The sequence below is a fragment of the Gossypium hirsutum genome, chromosome D10, assembly GCF_007990345.1.
Source record: "Gossypium hirsutum isolate 1008001.06 chromosome D10, Gossypium_hirsutum_v2.1, whole genome shotgun sequence".
Taxonomy (NCBI): Eukaryota; Viridiplantae; Streptophyta; class Magnoliopsida; order Malvales; family Malvaceae; genus Gossypium; species Gossypium hirsutum.
The window spans coordinates 60,630,314-60,650,642 of record NC_053446.1 but is presented as its reverse complement, the minus strand read 5'-3'; the positions used below and the strand labels follow the sequence as shown (position 1 = coordinate 60,650,642).

The window sequence follows — 20,329 nt, the reverse complement described above, 5'->3', positions numbered from 1 at the left end:
TTGTTCTTTAGGTTTGATTTTTTTTTTCATCTTGTACTCTTTATTGGTTTGTCAAATTAGTGAAATTTCCATTGTCGTTGTTTATGTGGGTCAATCTCTAACAAGCTATTATATAAGTCTTTCATATTTGGCTCTTAAAAGGTTTAATTTTAATCTTGACGATGCATTTATATTTCGGGTTAGTATTTGGTATACTGACAATTTACTCTCTCTTTTTTATTCTATAAAAAATTTGAAAAAATTGTCACTTGTTTTTTAAATATTTCTGTACTTATAAAGTCTAAAATCTGTACTAATCTAATACCAAATATTTTTGTTTAATACTTCTATGTATGATACCAATACCAAAAAAAATAATACCATCAAATTGTGTTTTCCGAAATTAAAGGCATTGTTGAGACTAGAATTGAAAAGTAATGGATGGAATGTATACTAAAAAGAAAGATTCAATATTCAGATTTGTATATGATTTGGATTTGGTATAAATTCATATGTAAATTCATAATAGATTTAAAGCTTAATGTTGAGTTTTGCTCTCGAATAATGTATGCATTTTTATTTTGATATCTCAATTTCACACTTAAAACTATTCACCTTATCTAAATTGGTCCACGGGATTAGAAAAATCAAAATTACTACATGGCGCTAACATAACGCCCCATGTCAGCTTTTTTTTTTAATATTATATATTATATTGATTAAAATATATAAATAATTATATATAATATATAAATAATTCAAAAAATAAAAAAAGTTTAAAAATAATTTTTATAAAAATCTAAAATATAAATATAAATTTCAAAATAATATATAAAAATTCAAAATTTTGTATAAATTAAAATAGGTATTTATATTTTAGAGAATTTCAAAAAATATATTAAATTTTTTCTAGAAAATTTTTCATAAATTTTAATTTTTCTAGAAATTTTAAATTCTAAAAATTAAAAATAATATATAAATTTCAAATATAGACATATATATATAAAGTTTAGAAATTAAAAAATTCAAAAAGTTTAACATTAAAAATAAAAAAATAAAAAAATATATATAGATTTTTTTAAAATAAATATTTTAAAAAATTGCAAAAATATATTTTTTTAGAAAATTTATATTTATGAAAAATATTTAAAATTCAAAATCAGTGATTGGTTAACGGTCAGTCAAAACCCAATCAAAGTCAGTCAATGGTTGATCAACATCAATCAACATTGATCAATGGTGGGTCAAAATCAAAGGTCATTACTTGGTAGCCCGATTTCTTCTTTATTCCATTTCGTGTCTAAATGCAACGAAATAACATATCCAAATGCCAAGTAAAATTTAATTTGCCTTGGGGTATTCTATTTATTCCCATTATTTGGAGACTTTGGAATAGTAGAAATAATTTTTTCTTTCAAGGGAAAAACCCAAAAGGTTTGCCAGTGTTGCAGTATGCGCAGAAGTTTGCTATAGACATCTTTGTTGCCATGAGTGATGTTACTCTAAGGTTAGTTCGAGGCCCACGCTAGATTAAGTGGACAAACCACCTCAAGAAAGTTATATACTCAACACAGATGGGGCTATAAAATCTCGCTTATACTTAGCTTCAGTCGAGGATCTCATCCGAGATAACGAGGCTCATTGAATTGGAGAATTTATGTTGAATATTGTGATAAAGAATAGCCTTCAAGCAGTGTTATGGGGGTGCGAGTCGGTCTTTGTCTCACAAAATCCTTGGGGATTCGTCGGCTCATAGGTGAGTTAAATGCACTGATGGTGGTTCAATCCCTACAACGACCTCTTGAAAAGAATCATCCTTTAGGTACTTTGATTAAAGATTGTTTTAACTTGATAGATGAAGGATGGGTGACTGAAGTTCGACGCATTCATTGTGAAGAAAATAGTTGCGCAGACCACTTAGCGAATTTAGCTCAAAACAACAAGAGAGGTCTGGTTCGTCTTGAGATGTCCCCAACGAGCCTTGAACCTTTACTCCATAAGGACACTTGTGGAGAAGAGGTTGTAATAGGCCCAATTTGCCCGAGCCCAATAACCCAAATTACATCAAACCCGAGTCCAAAAACAACCCAATTATAATGGCCTAAATTACCAGCCCAATTCGGCCCATTAGCCTAAATACCCAATGACCCAAATCAGCCCAAAACACAAAACGACACATGGAAACCCTAGCAGCAAGGGTTCCCAGCGCCGCAGCAGTGACGTCCCCTCGCTCTCCCTCCGCACGTGACGAGCCCTCGTACGCGTGCGCCCACGCACATCCGTACGTGCCACGTCCCCGACTCTGCATGCCATACCTGTAAGAGACGAACAAACAAGCAGCAAAGCAGACACCAACAGCACACAAAAAAGGAGCAGAGAGGAAAAAAACAAAAAATGACAAAACGGGGGCAATTTGTTTTGATTTTTATTTTTATTTTCCATTCTCTATAAATAGATACTATAAAAGACCAAGAGTATGCTGTAACACACACACGCATTCAGAAAAAAGTGAATACAAAAAAAAAACTCAGAATCCTAAGGAAATTGAAGAGGTGATTTCTGAGTTTCTTTGATTTTCCATTCATTGGTTATTATTTTACTTTTCTTTCTTTTTTCGTTTTGCATTTGTCAATCGTTTGTTAAGAAAAGAGGCAGTAAAAAGAAAAGGGAGAAACGTACCTGGTGACAAGATCTTGGCCTCTCCGTCGTCGTCGGAGTATGGACTAGGCTTGGAAACCATTCGAATGCCTTCGGTGAAGAACGGCGCGGAGGACATTTGTTTCTCTTTAGGGTTTTAAAAAATGAAAAGATTTTTAGGTTTTTGGCCTTAAATCACGAGGATAAAACGCCGTCGTTTAGAGCCAATACAATGGCTTTGAAACGGCGTCGTTCTGAAGACCAGTCGAGCGGTGACCCGGTCTAGGGTAGGATCTGCGCATGTTGGGTTAACTGGTCTATTTGTCTAGCAAGTCCCTCTATGTCTCGTTAATTTTCAATTTGATTTCCTTTAATCTTTCTTAATTTGTACCGCATATTTGACTTTGTTTTCACTTAGATCCAAGCCTAAACGGTGCCGTTTTCTACTTTTGATTTTAATTATTCTAAATGTTTATGTTAAATTGCTATAATGGTCCCTGCGATTTTCAATGGTTTTCAACACGGGCGATTGCTCATTTATTTTAAAATTAACCCTTAGAATTTTGTTTGAACTCAAAATAGATCTACTTTTGTTAGAATAATTAATTTATTATCATTAATTTCATTTGTTGTTATTATTTTTAATAGTCTTTATATATATATATTAGTTAACTTAATTTTTCTATAAATTTCTTATTATGTATTATTATTTTATACATTCATTACTTAATTTTATAAATATTTTTATATATGTTTTAGAGATTACCTTAATGTAATTTATATATACCTTTTTGTTTTGATTCACGTATGTATAAATGTATATAATTAACTTCAAATTATTTTTTTAAGTAATACTTCATATTTTTATATATATATATATGTATATATAGTGTTTTTAGTATACGTACGTATATATATAATAATATGTTATTAATTTCAAATCTTTTATGTATAGAAACTTTATTCCTTTTAAAGTTGTTATTTTATTTCATTTATTTAACTTTTATATATGTTTATTATGTATATACTATTATTTATACTAGATTTTATTTTTATAAATCAAAATGTAGGTATTAATTTTATGTTATTCGCTGATTTTATTTCTTTTTTTATTTTTCATTAAAATTTATTCAAACCTTTTACTTGTTTTTTAGTCCAACTATCAAAATTGTATCAAATGTTCATATTATTTATTGTTATTATTGTTTCTTTATTTTATTGTCTCGAAGTTTTTATATCGATTATTAATTTTTAGGTTGCGCAATTATTAACATGGATGTTTGTACAACATGATTAAAGAATGTTTGTATTAGCATATTACTTGCTTGATTGCTTCTAGTATAAATTTAGCTCGCTATTTACCTTTTGTTTTATATATTGCTTTTCAATTATATTGTTTGTAAGAATTAAAATTCATTAAAGCGCTATAATCATTTTATTTCATAATTCCTAAAAAGTGTGGTGTTCATAAGTTCTCGAGAGAATCGTGCCCTAACTTACTGGGCTTCAATTCTTTTCGATGAATTTAGATAATCAAGAGTTTGTTTTATTAAAACCATACATTTGTTAAAATAAAGCTCTTAAGATTACAAAATGTTGGATCCTAACTTACTGGATGTGGCATTTTGTCGTCTCGATTTTAAAATAAAGGCAATATTTGAGGTTTTAGAATTTCGATAAATTGAACCCTAACTTACGGGATTCTGATTTCTCAATTGACTTAAATGTGTCTTATCATTCAATCTAGTTTATTCACATTTTCTCATCAAGGATTGTATTTTAAAATCTTTTCAAGGTTTCGACATTAAGTTATCAAACAATCAATTCGGTACCAATTTTGGGCGTCACGAGGGAGCTAACCCTTCATCGTACGTAACCGACTCCCGAATTTATTTTCTCATATTTCGCAAACCAAATTCATTTTTTGGTGAACCGGTCACACCTTAATAAAAGATCAGTGGCGACTCCCATTTCCATTTTCAAAGTCGATCCCCCTTTTTTTTCAAATAAAAAAATGGTTTCGACAGAGGTAATTAGAATTTAGTTTCCTTGCTTCCTTCTTTTGTACCAAAAAAATAAATTGATGTATTTATTTATTTAAATGTACATAATTAAATCAAAATTAAAGTTTCAAGAATACATTTGAACCACAATTAGAGTTTTACGTGTGTTATGAATCGACTCGATTAAGCAACGAACAAGTAAAAATAACAGAAGAAATTGAGAAATTGAACGCACAAATTTAACGTGGAAAAATCTCTCCATAGAGGATAAAAAACCACGGGTAAAGATAATTTTACTATAATGGAAAAAGAACGAAGAGTGCAAAAGATGGAGCTAAAAACTAAACCCTGAAAACAAAGAACCCTCAAAACGTAAACACAAAATTCTCTAAAGGTGTTATGAGTTCTAATATCTAATGGATGTGTTTTCTAAAGTTGTAAAAGAGCATATTTATAAGTTAAATCCATAGGTTAAATAATAATAAAATAATCTAGACTAATCAGAGTTTAATTGAAACAAATAAACTGAATTTAACTGGAAGATTATTTCTCAAATTTGATTGAAATAGGAGTCATACTCAACAAATCCCCACCTTGACTCATATTTCCACAACGCCATCTTTGTCAAAGCCCACCACGGGCCTATCTTGAACTATGCAGGGAATTAACTGAGTGGAATATGTGCTTAGAAACTGGAAGGCTTCTAGCCTTCGACTTGTACATTGCTAAATCAAAACTAACTTGGGTGTGATTTTCACGAACACAGTGTTCTAACTTTTCAAAACCTGCATCCAAAAGAGAAAATATCTTCAATGAAACGGTCATACATTTTTCCCTCCTATGACCAAGTTGTCTCTGCTCCAACTGAGTTGACTTCAACTCCGTAATGGACAAGGGACGTTCAATTTCACCGGTCGCTGTAGAACCTTCCAGAATATAAAGACTGCCAGTCCTTTTACCTTTTAACAAAAACAAGAGCTCCATGAGATACCTTAATGCTGCTCAACTCGATGTTGAAGTTGGAGCTGGAGAATCATCAGTCGACATATTTTCCACCCTCAAAGAGATCAGTCTATCGTGTTGTGGTAAAATTAAGAAATTATTTTTAGCTGATTGGGTTCTAAGCAACCTAGAAGAGATCAGTGTTTTGGATTGTAGTGAATTGGAAGAAATAATAACAGAATCCGAGAAAAAAAGATTGGTTTCCAATAATGATACCATCAAATTCCCTTTCCCCAAACTCAGGAGGTTAGAATTGACTAAATTAGTACAATTGCAGCGCATTTGTAGTGAAAATGGAGTGATGGATTGTGATTCTCCTGAATTCATTAGAATAAGGGATTGTCCAAAGCTAATGCGGATTCCTCTATATCTTCCACAGCTTGAGATTGATGATGAAGGAAAACTATCTCCTTCTAATTCTCTCCATAGAATCCAAGTGCATCCAATAGATTGGTGGGAAGCAGTGGAGTGGGAGCACCCTAATTTCAATATTAAGAACGTTGTTCGACCCTTGCTCAGGTTTTGGAAGGATATAATTGATATAATTGAGGAATGGTGAAGTTTGTTTAAAACTACAACCGTGTAAGCGAATCTTTTATCATAGATTTGCAGATCTTTTTCTCTAAGTGTTTATATAACACACTAATACTTGTCTTGGTCTATTGTTTTGGTAATTACAATTGAAGAAGAAGACGAAGGCTGTGATGTTCTTTGCTTTTCAATTCTAGAGGTTTTAATTTTTAAAATTAGTTGCAATTCAAGATTCTGGATTAAATATTTACTTTTTCTACTGTAAAATTATTGCTTCATGACTTCAACTATCTTCTATTTGCATCTTGTACTCTTCTTTTAGTGATTATTTGGGTTTTATTGTTTAGGTTTTGATTTTTTTCATCTTGTACTCTTCATTGGTTTGTCGAATTAGTGAAGCCTTTTTTGTCCATGGTTTTTAACCTCTTCAAAGGAATTTTCCATGTAGTATTTGTGTTCGATCTTTTCTACTTTTTTTATTCCATTGTTTATACGGGTCGATCTCCAAACATGCTATTTTATTAATCTTTCATATTTGGCTCTTAAAAGGTTTAATTTTATTTTTGGTAATGCATTTATACTTTAGTATCTGGTATACTAACAATTTACTCTCTTGTTTTATTCCATAAACAGTTTTAAGAAATAGTCACTTATTTTTTAAAAAATTTTCTTTTTTTAATATTTATTAATATCTCTATATAACACTTGTCAATCCTTTCTTCTACTTGTGAAGTCTAAAAGCTCTACTAATATAATATCAAATGTAGAACCCAAATTTTGGCTCAGGCTTGCATAAAAAAAATATAAAACCAAACCAAACTAAATAAAATCCAATTAATGTTCAAATTCCAAAAACCCAATACCAGGCTCAAGCTATTAACCCATTAGCCTAATACCCAAACAGCCCAACTAAACCCAACTAAACCCTAGCCCAAAAAAGAAAAAGAAAAAAGAAACCCTAAGCAGAGAAAAATAGCAGTCGCCGCCTCCAGCACAACTCCAGCCACTACACGACTCGGAACTAGCCTCTGCGCGTACCGCCTTCCCTGTACCTGCCGCCACGTGTGTACCTGCAAAATGGACTAGGAAAGTCCAAGAACAACACAAATACTGTAAAAGTAGAGAAAATAGGAAATTTTGGGTTATAAAAAGGCCCCGAGTTTATGTAATTTTTTACAGACGAATGAATCAAAGAAAAGTGGAAAAAATCAATTCAAGTGTAGACCTTTTTCAAAGGTAGTTGTTTTTTCGGTCTATTTTTTTATTTTTTTATTTTGAAAGAAAACAAAAACAAAGAGTAAAGATCGTACCTTTATTGAGGAGGAGGTGCCGATTCCGATGAAAATCGATGTTTTTTTGGAGTTTGGGAGTAAAAAAAATGAGTTTTTAATTTTCCGACCATCGTGTACGGCGGCACCATCGCCGGCGACCGACGGCCGCCACAGTGGCCAACGGCCAAGTCCCCAACCGGAAATCGGGAGGAGGGGAGAAATGTGAGAGGTTTTCTAGTGTTTTTTAAAGAAGAAATGAGAAAATGAAGGAAAAACTTTTTTTTTATATAGAGAAGTAAAACGGCGTCGTTTTGCTTTGGGTGTTTAGGAGTTAAAACGGCGTCGTTTCACTTCCTTACCCGCGCGGTGACCCGACCCAGGGGAAGGATCTGCGTGTTTTTCTTTGATGGTCTATTTGCGCGTTAGACCTTTCCGTATTTTTCAGTTGTTTCGATTCAGTCCTTTTTTATTTTTTTTAATTTATACTTATAATTCTACTTCATTTTCAATTTGGCCCTAACAAATGGCGCGTTTCAGAGGATAGGGGATATTTCCCAGATGGGTCCTTCTAAATTATTTGCGTCTTCCAATTGGGTCCTCTCCTTTATTTTTACTTACAATTTTTACCCCGTTTTTTATTAAACTTCAATTTAATCCTTTTGCATTTTTTTATTTATAATTTCAGCCCCTATTTCATTTCAAATATTTTTTTATTTCAAGGACAATCTAGCCTTTTTTGTCTCTGTCGTGTTTTTAATTTTGTTTTGTGTTTTGTTTATTTATTTTTTATTTACTCCTTTTTTTACCTTTCATTGTGTTTTTTTATTTTGTTTTATTTTATTTTTATTCTCGAACTTCATTATTACTATTACTATCATTAATATTAATATTATTACTATTATTATTATTATATTTTTAACAATTTATCTAACCTTTTTGTATACATAATTTTATTATGTTTATATCACTGTCATATATTCTTATTTTATCTTATAATGTATTATTTTATTTCTTTTCAAAATCCAATATAATGCATATATTGATTCTTTTTATTTTGTAGTATATGTTTTTAAAAAAAATCATTTTATATATATTTTTATGTTTTAAAGATTTATATGAAAGTATTTTTATTGTTTTATATATACATGTACAATTTATATTAAAATACTTTTATTCTTTAGATATATTATTGATTTGTTTAAACTACTGAAATTGTTTTATACGTAAGTTTTTAAAATATTCGGCGTTCAAGATTCTCGAGGAGATTGTGTCCTAACTTACTGGTCTTCAGTTTTTTTCGTTGAATTTAAATAGCTGAGTAGCCTTTTTCAATAAAATTGTAAACATTTCAGGATTTAAATTTACTCCCGGGAATTCAAAGGTTGTGTCCTAACTCACAGAATGCGACATTTTGTTATCTCGAGACGAGATTTTTTTTAAACAAAAGCAAATTAGTGTGTGGTTGTCAAAATTTCAAAAGAATCGTACCCTAACTTACAAGGTTTCGATTTCTACATAGAAACAAGATGACCAAACCTTTTTTAGTTTTCAAATGAATAAATTTCAATAAAGATTCTAAAAGGAAAACTGTTTTTTAAATATTATTCATTCGACCTTAAGACATTAAATAATTAATTTGGTATCAATCTTGGGCGTTACGAGGGTGCTAGTCCTTCCTCGTACATAACTGACTCCTGAACCCGTTTTTCTAAAACTTGTAGACCAAAATCGTTTTTAGGTGATCCAATCACACATCAATAAAAGATTGGTGGCGACTCCCAATTTTCATTTTTTTTAAGTCGACAACTATGAATTTTTGTTTTCAAAAATGGTTTCGACATCAAATATTTTGCTTTCCCAAATTAAAGGCATTGTTTTTGTTGAGAGACTAGAATTGGAGCAACTTTGCAGCAAAAATAAAGTAATGGATGGGATGTAATGGATAAATCCCAAAATTATACATGAATTATGGTTTAATGTGTAATTGTATATATGAATTTTGATTTGATCCAATTCTTGTAAATTATTAAAACAATTATTGATATAACATCATTTTATGTTTATACATTGCATATATAAATAATTATATTTATCCAATATAAAAATAAATTAATGTACTATTTCTTTAAATGTGTATGATTAAATCAAAATTAAAGTTTCAAGTATACACTTGGACCCCAATTAGAGTTTTACGTGTATAATTGTACTAAATTAAAGTTCATGTATATAATTGCACATTAAATCAAAATTTATGTATAGTTTTAATATTTATCCCAATGTATAATAAAAAGAAAGATTCAATATTCAATTATTGTTTATATTTGTATATGATTTGGATTTGGTATATTATCATATTTAAATTCATAATAGATTTAAAGCTTAACGTTGAATTTGGCTCTCTGTATTTTTATTTTGACATCTAAAACTTTTTTTATCTCAATTTAGCACTTAAACTATCCACCTTATCCAAATTGGTCCACGGCGTTAGAAAAATCAAAATTACCACATGGCATTATGAGAATGACCCATGTCAGCTTCTTTTTATTTTTTAATATTATATACTATATTGTTTAAAAATATAAAAATAATCATATATAATATATAAATATTTCAAAAATTAAAAAATTTTAAAACTATAAAAATAGTCAATTTTGTTTGTATCGGATAACATTTTAGTCACTTATGTTTGAAATGTTACGTTTTAGTCACTTACATTATCGTTTTGTTAGGAAATGACCACTCTACCATTAAGCTCCCTTATCTCCCTAATGGCGATCCTACGTGGCAGTCCAAATGGGTTTTAAATGTAAACTTGGATGTCTTACGTTGCAGTCCAAATTAAATTTATTTAATTAAAAACTTATTTCCATCCTAGCAATAACTGGACATCCAAGTTAGCATTTAAAACATATTTGGACTACCACATAGGAATGCTATTAGGGAGGTAATGGAGTTTAACTGTAGAGTGACTACTTCGTAACAAAACGATAACGTAAGTGACTAAAACGTAACATTTCAAACATAAATGACTAAAATGTAATCTGAGGCAAATAAAAGTGACTATTTTTATAGTTTACCCATATTGTTTTATAAAAATATAGAATATAAATATGAATTTCAAAATAATATATAAAAATTAAAAATTTTGTATAAATTAAAATAGGTATTTAAATATTAGAAAATTGTAAAAAAAAAGGCTTGAATTTTTAAATATATGTTCTAGAAAATTATATTAGTGGTTGAATCAGTTAGATCACCTGTTCCTTAGTCTAATCGATTTATCTGATTTAATTAAAAATTTATAAAAATGAAAAAAATAAAATATATTAAAAAATCAGTTCAATTCAAACCTATTTTTTAGCCCGATTGAACAAATTTGATTTAACCCCTCATTTCGATCCAATATCCTGACCGTTATCGATCTAGCTAGTTCCAAAAACCATGTTTAATTTTTTTTTCCTTTATCTCACCAATAGTTCTATACATATTATTCTCGTTTGTACGGGTTCATTATAAATTTATTATACTAACCAAATAAGTAATAAGTTCAAAAAAAAAAGTAATACAGTTAAAATCTTTTGATTAAATTGCTAATTTTAGAAATCAACTTCTCTGCAATTTAAATTTTAAAAATTAATAAAAATTGCTTTGTCTTTTTAAAAAATTATAGCTGTTAATTAAAGGGAAAATTTATATTTTAACCTTTCTAAAAAATTAATAATTCTATTTAACTATTTTTTATCTTTGATACCTAAAATAGTAAATTTAAATTTTTGAAGGTAATATTTTAGCTTTGACCCCTAAAATTTTGTAACTTTTTGGGGTGCTCCTAAACAAAACTATTGACTTTCACAAGGCGGAAACATAAATCATATATGTATCCGTTGGACCATTGCTATTCTTGCTTCCAAATTGATTGCCATTAAAGTTGATTATATATAGATAGATAGATATACTTCAACTGATGACACTTAATCCATCTTCAGTTTGAACAAACAAAGCATTGGAAGTTCCAAAAAAAAAGAAGACATTGGAAAGGCTAAGATAATATAAAAGAGACAAGTAGCTGGGAGTTTCACTCCATGAAGAACAAAAGAATCTTACCCTTTTTTCAGTTCTGAATTGCTTCACTGAAACCAAGTTCTTCGGCAATCATGACATGTTTTCTTTCGTGTCGTGTTTATCGCAAGTGTAAAACAGTTTACCAAAGAGAATAACAACCGCAAAATAGCTCATCCCATATTACAGTTTCCCTTCGTCTCCTTTATACTCCGGCCCCCAACATAAAATTATTGATTTCACCTTTATGGTAAGATTTGGCACTCGAACTTTTGTAGAGATGGGAAGAATGTTGATTGAAAAAGAAAAGGTGGTTTTAAACCGTAACAAAACCTTAAATAAACACTTGATGCAATAAGAGGAAGTTGTTTGTTGATGGTCATCTAAACATCATTTCTGCGGGTGTAGTCTATCGGTTCGATTATCCAAAAACTGCTTGAACAAAGAATTGGCGAGATGAAAAATGGCTTAGATGACCATAAACAAACACATTCAACAATGCATTTTCATGAAAACAGAAAGAGCATATCCAATCTTGCATGTAAAATCAAGAGAATAAGTTGATTTGCTCCAAACCTGCAAGTCATTGCTAACATCATCCACACTTCAATAAAAAGCATATTCTGAGGAATAATTCACATGAAAAAGCATATGCTTTCAGAATATACTTATATTAGACTCTAATTGATTGGTATATATATGGAGGAATGAGGGTTTTAAAGACTGGGCCATGCATCTTTTGGCATCTTCCTCATGTGTAGCAAATTGGAACAAGTCATTGACTGATCGATTCTTTATTTTTTTTAATATGTTTCAAGAAACTTTAAAGTCTATGTTGTTCATATCTGAAATTCAAGTATGGTTAAGATGAGTTCACAAACTCTAGTGTGATTGTGAAGGCTGAAGAACTAACATGGTGTTAACGCCAAGTGTCAAAGATAGATAAGACAACGTGCATCGATTCCACATCGGAAGGATAAGAAACCTTATGGATTATATAATGATGATAACCTTGGCCCTCCCAATCATTAATTTTTCAATCTAAGGTTTTTCAAAGCAAAAAATTTAGTTTTGCCTCCGAAATTCTATAATTTTATTCCGACCGCTTAATATCAAATTCTTTATTTCCCCCACCCTCTTAAGAGTGTGTTTAGTTTAAAGAATGTAAGTTATCTTTAATAATAAAATTACGGGAATGTAAGATTATGGCGTGGAATATCGGTTATGTTATATTACCTTATTTGGTTCATTCGGTTGGAATGTAATATTTTAATGTTCAGTTGACGAAACATAATGTTACGTAGAAACACATTTTACTAAATTGTTCTTGTTATAGATTTATTTTTATAACATTAAGTTTAATTCCTTTAATACTTTTTTAGTCATTATGGTAAGTCTTGTTTTTATTACATCTTATATTTCAATAAGTAAATATATGGTGTTGAAATAATTTTATAAACAATAATTACAATAATTATGAAATGTAATTACATCACTAACCATAATTTATTGATCATAATTAACATACTAATAAATAAATTCTTATAGTACATATAATAATTATAATTTTAAAAAACATCTATGGTTTCATTGTTAAAGAGAGAGAGGGTTTTGTTTATTTAGACTTAAATTTTATTTAAGATAAAAAGAATGAAATTGTTTGAAATCATAAAAAAAAGGGGTAAATTTATCCAAATTTTTTAATTCCGCATGTAATCTAAAATAGCTTAAAGAAGGTAAAGTATTGAGATTATACTCTATATTCCGATATTGTTTAGAAATGTGAGATTATTGGTGGAATGTTACATAATGTGAACCAAATACAAGTATAATAAGGATTTGATTGATTTACAATCAAACAAGCATTTCATGTTAACTTACATCTAAGAAACATACTCAAATGTTAATAATTCTAATAAAAGAGTTTTATGATAAAAATATCATGGAGGCCCTTGTAGTAGGAGTTAGATTGCATTTTATCCCCTCTATTTAAAAAATGGGCAAATTAATATTTGTGTACATTAGATCAAAGAACAAATTCGTCATTTCTATTAAAAAAATTCATCTATTTGTACTTTAAAAAACTAACCTCTATATGTCAACATGACGTGCATGTGCATGTGGCATGCCACATGTCATTATATGATTGTTTGGTTAGGCACGATAATTTTTAACAACACAAATAGGTAAAATTTTTAACTGACTAATTTACTATTTGATCTAATTTGTTTAAATAGAGGGGAAAATATACAGTTTGACTCCTAATACAGACCTCTATGATACTTTTACCCGATTTTTTCAATTAAAGAATTACAAAAACAATTTTTATACTCTTGTAGGATCTATCATTGGCAGAGTGACTTACTAGGCCCGTGGGCTTAGAACATTTATAAATGGGGGCCTTATTCAAGGTATTCAAGCCCAAGTTTGGTCAACCAATCCACTATAATTTCACACCGTGAATCAAAACTATGCTGAGTTGATGATGCCTTAAAACTACATACTCAAAGTTTTAAACTTTGAAAAATATTGGTTTGGTTTAGGTAAATTTTAAATTCAAAATTAATATTAATTAAAAATTTAAATGCAAATTATTTATCACTTTATTTGTGATTCAATCGAGTCCAATATGTTAAATTAAAATATTTGATAAGATCATGCATCTTAATTATATCATTTATATTCTCTATTCAAATAAATTAATTTTTTTTTGGAAGAACGTAAATTAAAAATTTAAGGATAATATTATTGAGAAGAACAATCACAACAAAGATAAAAAAACAGTCGTTTACTCAATGGCAAAGGAATATTTGGGGGTTGAAGTTCCCATTTTCGACAAAACAAACAATCTAATTTTCCAACTTACACTACTCCCAAAGCTTAATTGAAGGAAGCATGAAATCTGATTTTGATGATCATTACAATTTACGACGACTCTTTTTGTCTACTAAATCCCATGCATCCACACTTGTTGCTCTATTATTCATATTGGCTTCAAACTTCAATTAATGCATAATAATCAAAATTTACATCTTTTCATACGTTTGACTCATTCTTCTTCTTCTTCTTCTTCTTCTTCTTCTTCTTCTTCTTCTTCTTCTTCTTCTTCTTCTTCTTCTTCTTCTTCTTCTTCTTCTTTCAAATTATTTTATTTATAATAATGTGACATGATTGTGTGTTGCATTTTAATTGGTGTGATTAAAGCGATGTAATCTTGATTATTATATTTGTCATGGAATTAGAAAATTTTAAGATAATATTCTTAGAGAGAAAAGATTAGTTTTAAGTAAGATCCACTTATCATTATCTTTTGAGAGTTTGAAGCTAATCAAGACTTTTAGTTGAAGGCTTATTCAGAATTTGATTGGGATACTTTTTAACTTAAATTTGAATGAAATGTATATCTTAAATTCGGTTTGGGTGATTAAATATGAAATTTATAAATAGGTTGTCTGTGTTGCATGTTAAATGATGATTTTTAATGTGTTGTTTGATAAATTAAGAATTTAAGTACTGAATTTAAGTTATAAAATCTGTTTCATATATTACCTAAAATTAATTACGAAATAAAATTAGATTGTTTGATAAATGTAGATTTTAAACTATAAGAAAATTATATTTTACATTTTATCCTTAATTTTTTTTTTAAATATTTCACCTTACTCTAAATAAAAAAATTTAAATTTTAAATGTAAAGTTTTTATAAGATAATATAACATTAAAATAAATAAAATACAATTAAAATAATTAAAAATATTCTCTTTTAAGTGATAAGTAACTCTTATCTACTTATTATTTTTCACACTTTTTTTAAAAGAAATTTCTATCAGATATTGTTTTAATTTTGGATTATCAAACATGGATAAAAAATTTAATTTTCAATGATTTATAAAATAAAGCTAAGTGTCATTTTTGTGTTGTGTTCTCAATAGATTTTCGATTCTCTTTTTAGGCTTTTATTGGAGAATTTTTATTGAACGTAAGTATAATTATTAGGGAAAGTGATTGTAACAATTTGAGTTCAACTTTTGAGTTGCAATTATCCCTAGAGATGGTAGATTAAGCCAATAGTAGGATTGAATTAGCTATTGAGTAAAATCATTTTTTGAGCGAAACTTCACAAAATTAGGATGATAAATCCGAATTGCATTAACAAATATCGTTCATTTATCTTTCTTCTTACTTTACTCTCATAATTATCTAATTCCATTTTCCTGTCTTAACTCTTGTTGCAACAATAAATGGAATAATAACTTGAAATAAGAAATATTTTCAATTCCCAACCTCAATTTCAAATCCTTTAAAACGAATGATTCCCAATTTTGAAAGTTCTTAGGAACAAATCTATATGCTTAAGAAAAATTAAGTGGCAAAGTAGAAGAAAGTAATTTTTCTTATGTCCCAAAATTGGGTGTATTTGAATTTCACTGTTTAACAAAAGTGAACACTCATAGGCGACTCTCATATTTGGGATTCTTCTTAAATAATTTCATTGATGGAAAATTTTGTTTTTGTTTTTCTTGCCCTTTTTTTTTTGTCAAAAACACTAATTTTTTTAGTACGGATATTCTTCAAAAAAGTAAATAATTGGTTATAGAATATATTCCATTCCCATGAATGAAGATCAAACCACTAACTACATAATTAATGGATGATATGAGTAACCACTACACCACACCTTATAGTTAGCTCTCTCTTTTTCATGCATTCTTGTTTAATTGGGTGTTGGGGTTTTATTGAAATCTTCTCTTAATGTTAGATAAAGATTTTGTTATTTGATATTTTTAATTCTAAGTTAAATATTGGTTATAAAAATTTTAAGTCAAATAAAATATCTTCTAGCCACATCAATTAATTTTTTTTATATAAATATGTTACGTTAACACCGTTTTTATTTTTTATTATAAATTAAGAAAATTGACTCGAATTTAAAAACACTATTGAACTAAAAAGAATAAGGTTTATTTTGTTAAAATGTGTACACAATAAATATGTTTATCATTAAATTTAAAGCTTTTTTTAACATTAAACTCATTATAAATTCTTATCATATATTTTTTTAATACAATTATTAGAATAATTCATAACCCCCTCAGGGCTCAACAATTATTAAATAAGAGGATAATACGTTTCAATACACTCGAACCTACGTCCTCCGACATTGACAACAATATCGATGTCAATCGAGCTAATACAAATTTTAAATTTTATACTTTTTTTTTAATTTTTATATAATTTATTTAAATAAAAATAATATGAATTGTAAAAAATATGAAAGAATGAAAGTAAAATTTGGGACCTAATCCTGGCATTCCACGTGCAAGTCGCACTGCCCCCAAGCTGCCCTGTGCATGACATGATAATAAATGGCTTGCAAGAAAAAGTAATGTGTGTTGACAGTAAGCAGTAAATTAATAAATGGACCGACATATATGTTAACTTAACCCCTAAGACTTTCATTTCACACTATCAAACCCTAATTGCTGCATTCTCATTTTTTTCCTAAAATAGGAAGCTCTCATATAACGCGAGTACAATTTGATTTCACTTTTAAAAAATTTAAAAATTTGATGGAATTGATATTTGATTTTTTTCGAGTTCGAGATGAGTTGAATTTTAAAATTTATATTTTGTTTTGAAAAAGTTTTCAAAGATATATGATTTCAAATTTATGTGTTCCAACATGATTTTAATTTGATATGTTTAATTTTTTTAATTTAACTCAAATAATTTCTCTCGATTCGACTTGACTTGAATTTCATTTCACTCGACTCGATTCGACTAAATTTTTAATCGAGTTAAGATTATAAAATAAGGCTCGATTAACTCGAATTTTTTTACTCAATTCAACTCGATTTGATCAAAAACTCACTCTGAGATTTAATAACCTTTTATATAATATATTAAAAATTATAATATGAATTACGATAAATAAAAAAAATGATATAATAAGCTCTAGTGACGGATCTTGGCGTTTGGTTTTGAGGGGCTAATAACAACTGAATCCGTAAATTTGTTTACCACTTGCAATTCAATTAATACAAAGTTCTATTGGTTTTAGACCGTAAAATATTGTAAATTCAAAGTTGAAAATTAATTATATATATTTAATTAAGGTAATAAATACATCAATATCCAATCACAATTTCAACAACTAGTGTTAAAAACTTAGTTTTTGAAGGGTCGGGTTACTCATCTAGGCTCGAAAGTTTGCCAAAAAAGTGAGAGGGTTCGAGCAAAAATATAGACTCGAAAAATATGTTTCGACAAAAAATAAGTTTCACTTTTTAAATTGGTCAGGCCTTGGGTAAGAACTTTTTGGCCCGGGTCCGGCCCGACCCAAATTTGGCTAAAAAAATTTCCCATGTTGCTTTTGTTGTTGTTTTATTGTCATTTTGCTATTATATTGCTACTATTTTGTTGTTATTGTTTGGATACGTATAGCTCTTATTTTATTGTTAATTTTACTACTATTTTAGAGTCATTTACTTGCTAAGTTGCAACTATCTTAGTGTTGTTTAAGTATAAAAAAAATTTAATGTATTTTTAATTTGTTGGAAAGTATTTATTTTAATGTTTTTAGTGTATTTGATGTATTATATTTTTTAAATTTGTTTTATATTAAAAAATAGTATAATTTTTTTTAATACGAGCAGGCCGGACTCAAGTTTAGCATTTTTTTATCTAGGATGAACTTGGACAAAATTTTAAGCCCATTTTTTAGGTCAGGTCTAGGCCTAGAACAAGAGCCTAAATTTTGCATCAGCTCGGCGCGCATGATCGGGTCTATTTGTGACTACCTTCACCAATTATGAACTATCAAGTTTTTCGAATAAAAAAAGAACATTATTATAAAAGCAACGAAGGTAAGAAAAAGTTAAAATATGTCATAAGTTTTTGTACTCTTCGTAAATTTAGAATTTAATTTTTATACATTTACTTTTATGAATTTAGCTCCTTTCAAATTTCAAAATTCAGGTCCGATTGTTAACAATGTTAAAATTATTTTATTAAATTTAGATTCATTACAACATCATTTTTTATTTACGTTACTACCAAGTGAGTATTTAATTTGTTTCAAAATGTCACACCAATATATTTAACCACAAAATTAATGGTGTAAACAACTAGATTTGTATTTTGAAATCTGAAAAGTAAAAAGACTAAATTTCTAAAAATAAAGTACAAAGACTAAATTTCAAATTTGTGAAAAGCACAAGGACTTATAACATATTTTAATCAAAACATAACATTGATTGTAGTCTTGCAAATAAATATAATAAGGATAAATATCAAAATTATATATGAATTTTTGTCCAATTTGTAATTTGATATATGAACATTGATTTGGTATAATTATACACGTGAAACTTGACTTGTGGTTCATATATATACATAAAACTTTGATTTTGATTTAATTGTATACATTTAAAAAAATGAATACATACATTTACTTTTATATCGGATTAATATAATTGTTTGTGTTTACAATATATCAACATAAAATGGTGCTAATTTGATAATATTGTTAGTGATTTGTGAATATTTTATCTACCACGAATTACATTGTTATTTACATCCCTTTTTACACATGATTTTAGTTTGTTTGATAGTTAAATCAAAGCATCTTAGTATATATTTATGTTTTCATGCTTGAAGTAGTAATTTATGCTTTTCAATCGCTTTTTATTATACTTTAGATACTTAAATAAAGTTACATGATTTTGTAGAAAAAATTGGGAGCTAAAGATGCATATTTGGGTCGAAACTGTTGCCTATGTCACGACACCAAAACATTGATGTTGTAGCACCGAAGACAGAAGCAAAAACAAGTCTTGGAATAAAATTGTCTGCTATGTCGTGACACCAACCTATGTTGCAACACGGCTTCTACGCGGTCCAAAAATCCCTACTCGTGACGGCTACATTTTTTAGGGCAATTAAGGGTATTTTTCCTAGTTGAACTCTAAGTGCTTTAAGGATAGTTTAGGCGCATTAATATTTCGAGTTTAGCCTATATAAAGTTCATTGCAATCAGATTAAACACACAAATTTAAGAAGACTAAAACCATTCTTAGGTTTTTATTTCGTTTTTTTGTTTTTACTTAGCTTACGTTATATTCTTGTAATCGGAAGATCCTATTCCGAAGTGAGACTTTCACGAGCGGAGATTATTCTTGAACCACGCTTTCATCAATTAATTCATGAGCATCTCTTCCTTTTATTCTATTCTTTAAATACTAAACCTAAATCTACTCCTAGGTTAATGTATCAATTTCTCCTATTCCTTGTTTCAACTATGCGAGTTCCTTTAGCCTAAATCCAATTGTTTTATTTGATTAATTATTAATGTATAGTTTTAAATAATTGGCTAATAATTAACCTAAAAGGCCTCTCAGCCTTCTACTAACCTAATAAGTCGGAAAAAATTACTTATCTTTCGTTGCCACAGTTCAGACTGGGTCAGGGTAAGGTTTTCACAGTAGGCAATACTAATTTTGAGTTCATTCTACCTTCATGACTTCCTAGGGTTGTCAATCCTAAGGTTTATTAAGTTCTTCCTTTCCCAACCAACTGATCTGCTAAGTGATACTCAATACACTATATAGATTTTAGGTTCATACCTACCTAAATGACTTCCTAAGGTCGTCAATCTTAGGGTTTAATTGCACTCAACCAGATCCAACCAATCCAAATTAGACTCTACCTTTCAATCAATTAATTAGGTTAATACAGTTGAAACATGCGAAATATGTATAAAGCATAAATTGATTCTAATATTTGCACAAACATTCAATTAAAAAATTAACACTACTTATTCGTGCATCAAGTAGATTAATAATTATT

General features: G+C 28.8%; 1 long non-coding RNA gene across 2 annotated transcripts; it reads right to left on the bottom strand.

Moving 5' to 3' along the window:
* Nucleotides 1-6,916: 6,916 nt before the first annotated feature.
* On the bottom strand, nucleotides 6,917-12,254 carry LOC107944018 (uncharacterized). Of its 2 annotated transcripts, none has more exons than XR_001696120.2 (2): nucleotides 7,463-12,254; nucleotides 6,917-7,234 (listed from the first exon to the last, which is right to left on the bottom strand). It is a non-coding gene; the product is annotated as an uncharacterized lncRNA (long non-coding RNA). The 2 variants fall into 2 exon arrangements; XR_005919839.1 differs by having other exon boundaries at nucleotides 11,528-12,254.
* Nucleotides 12,255-20,329: the final 8,075 nt, after the last annotated feature.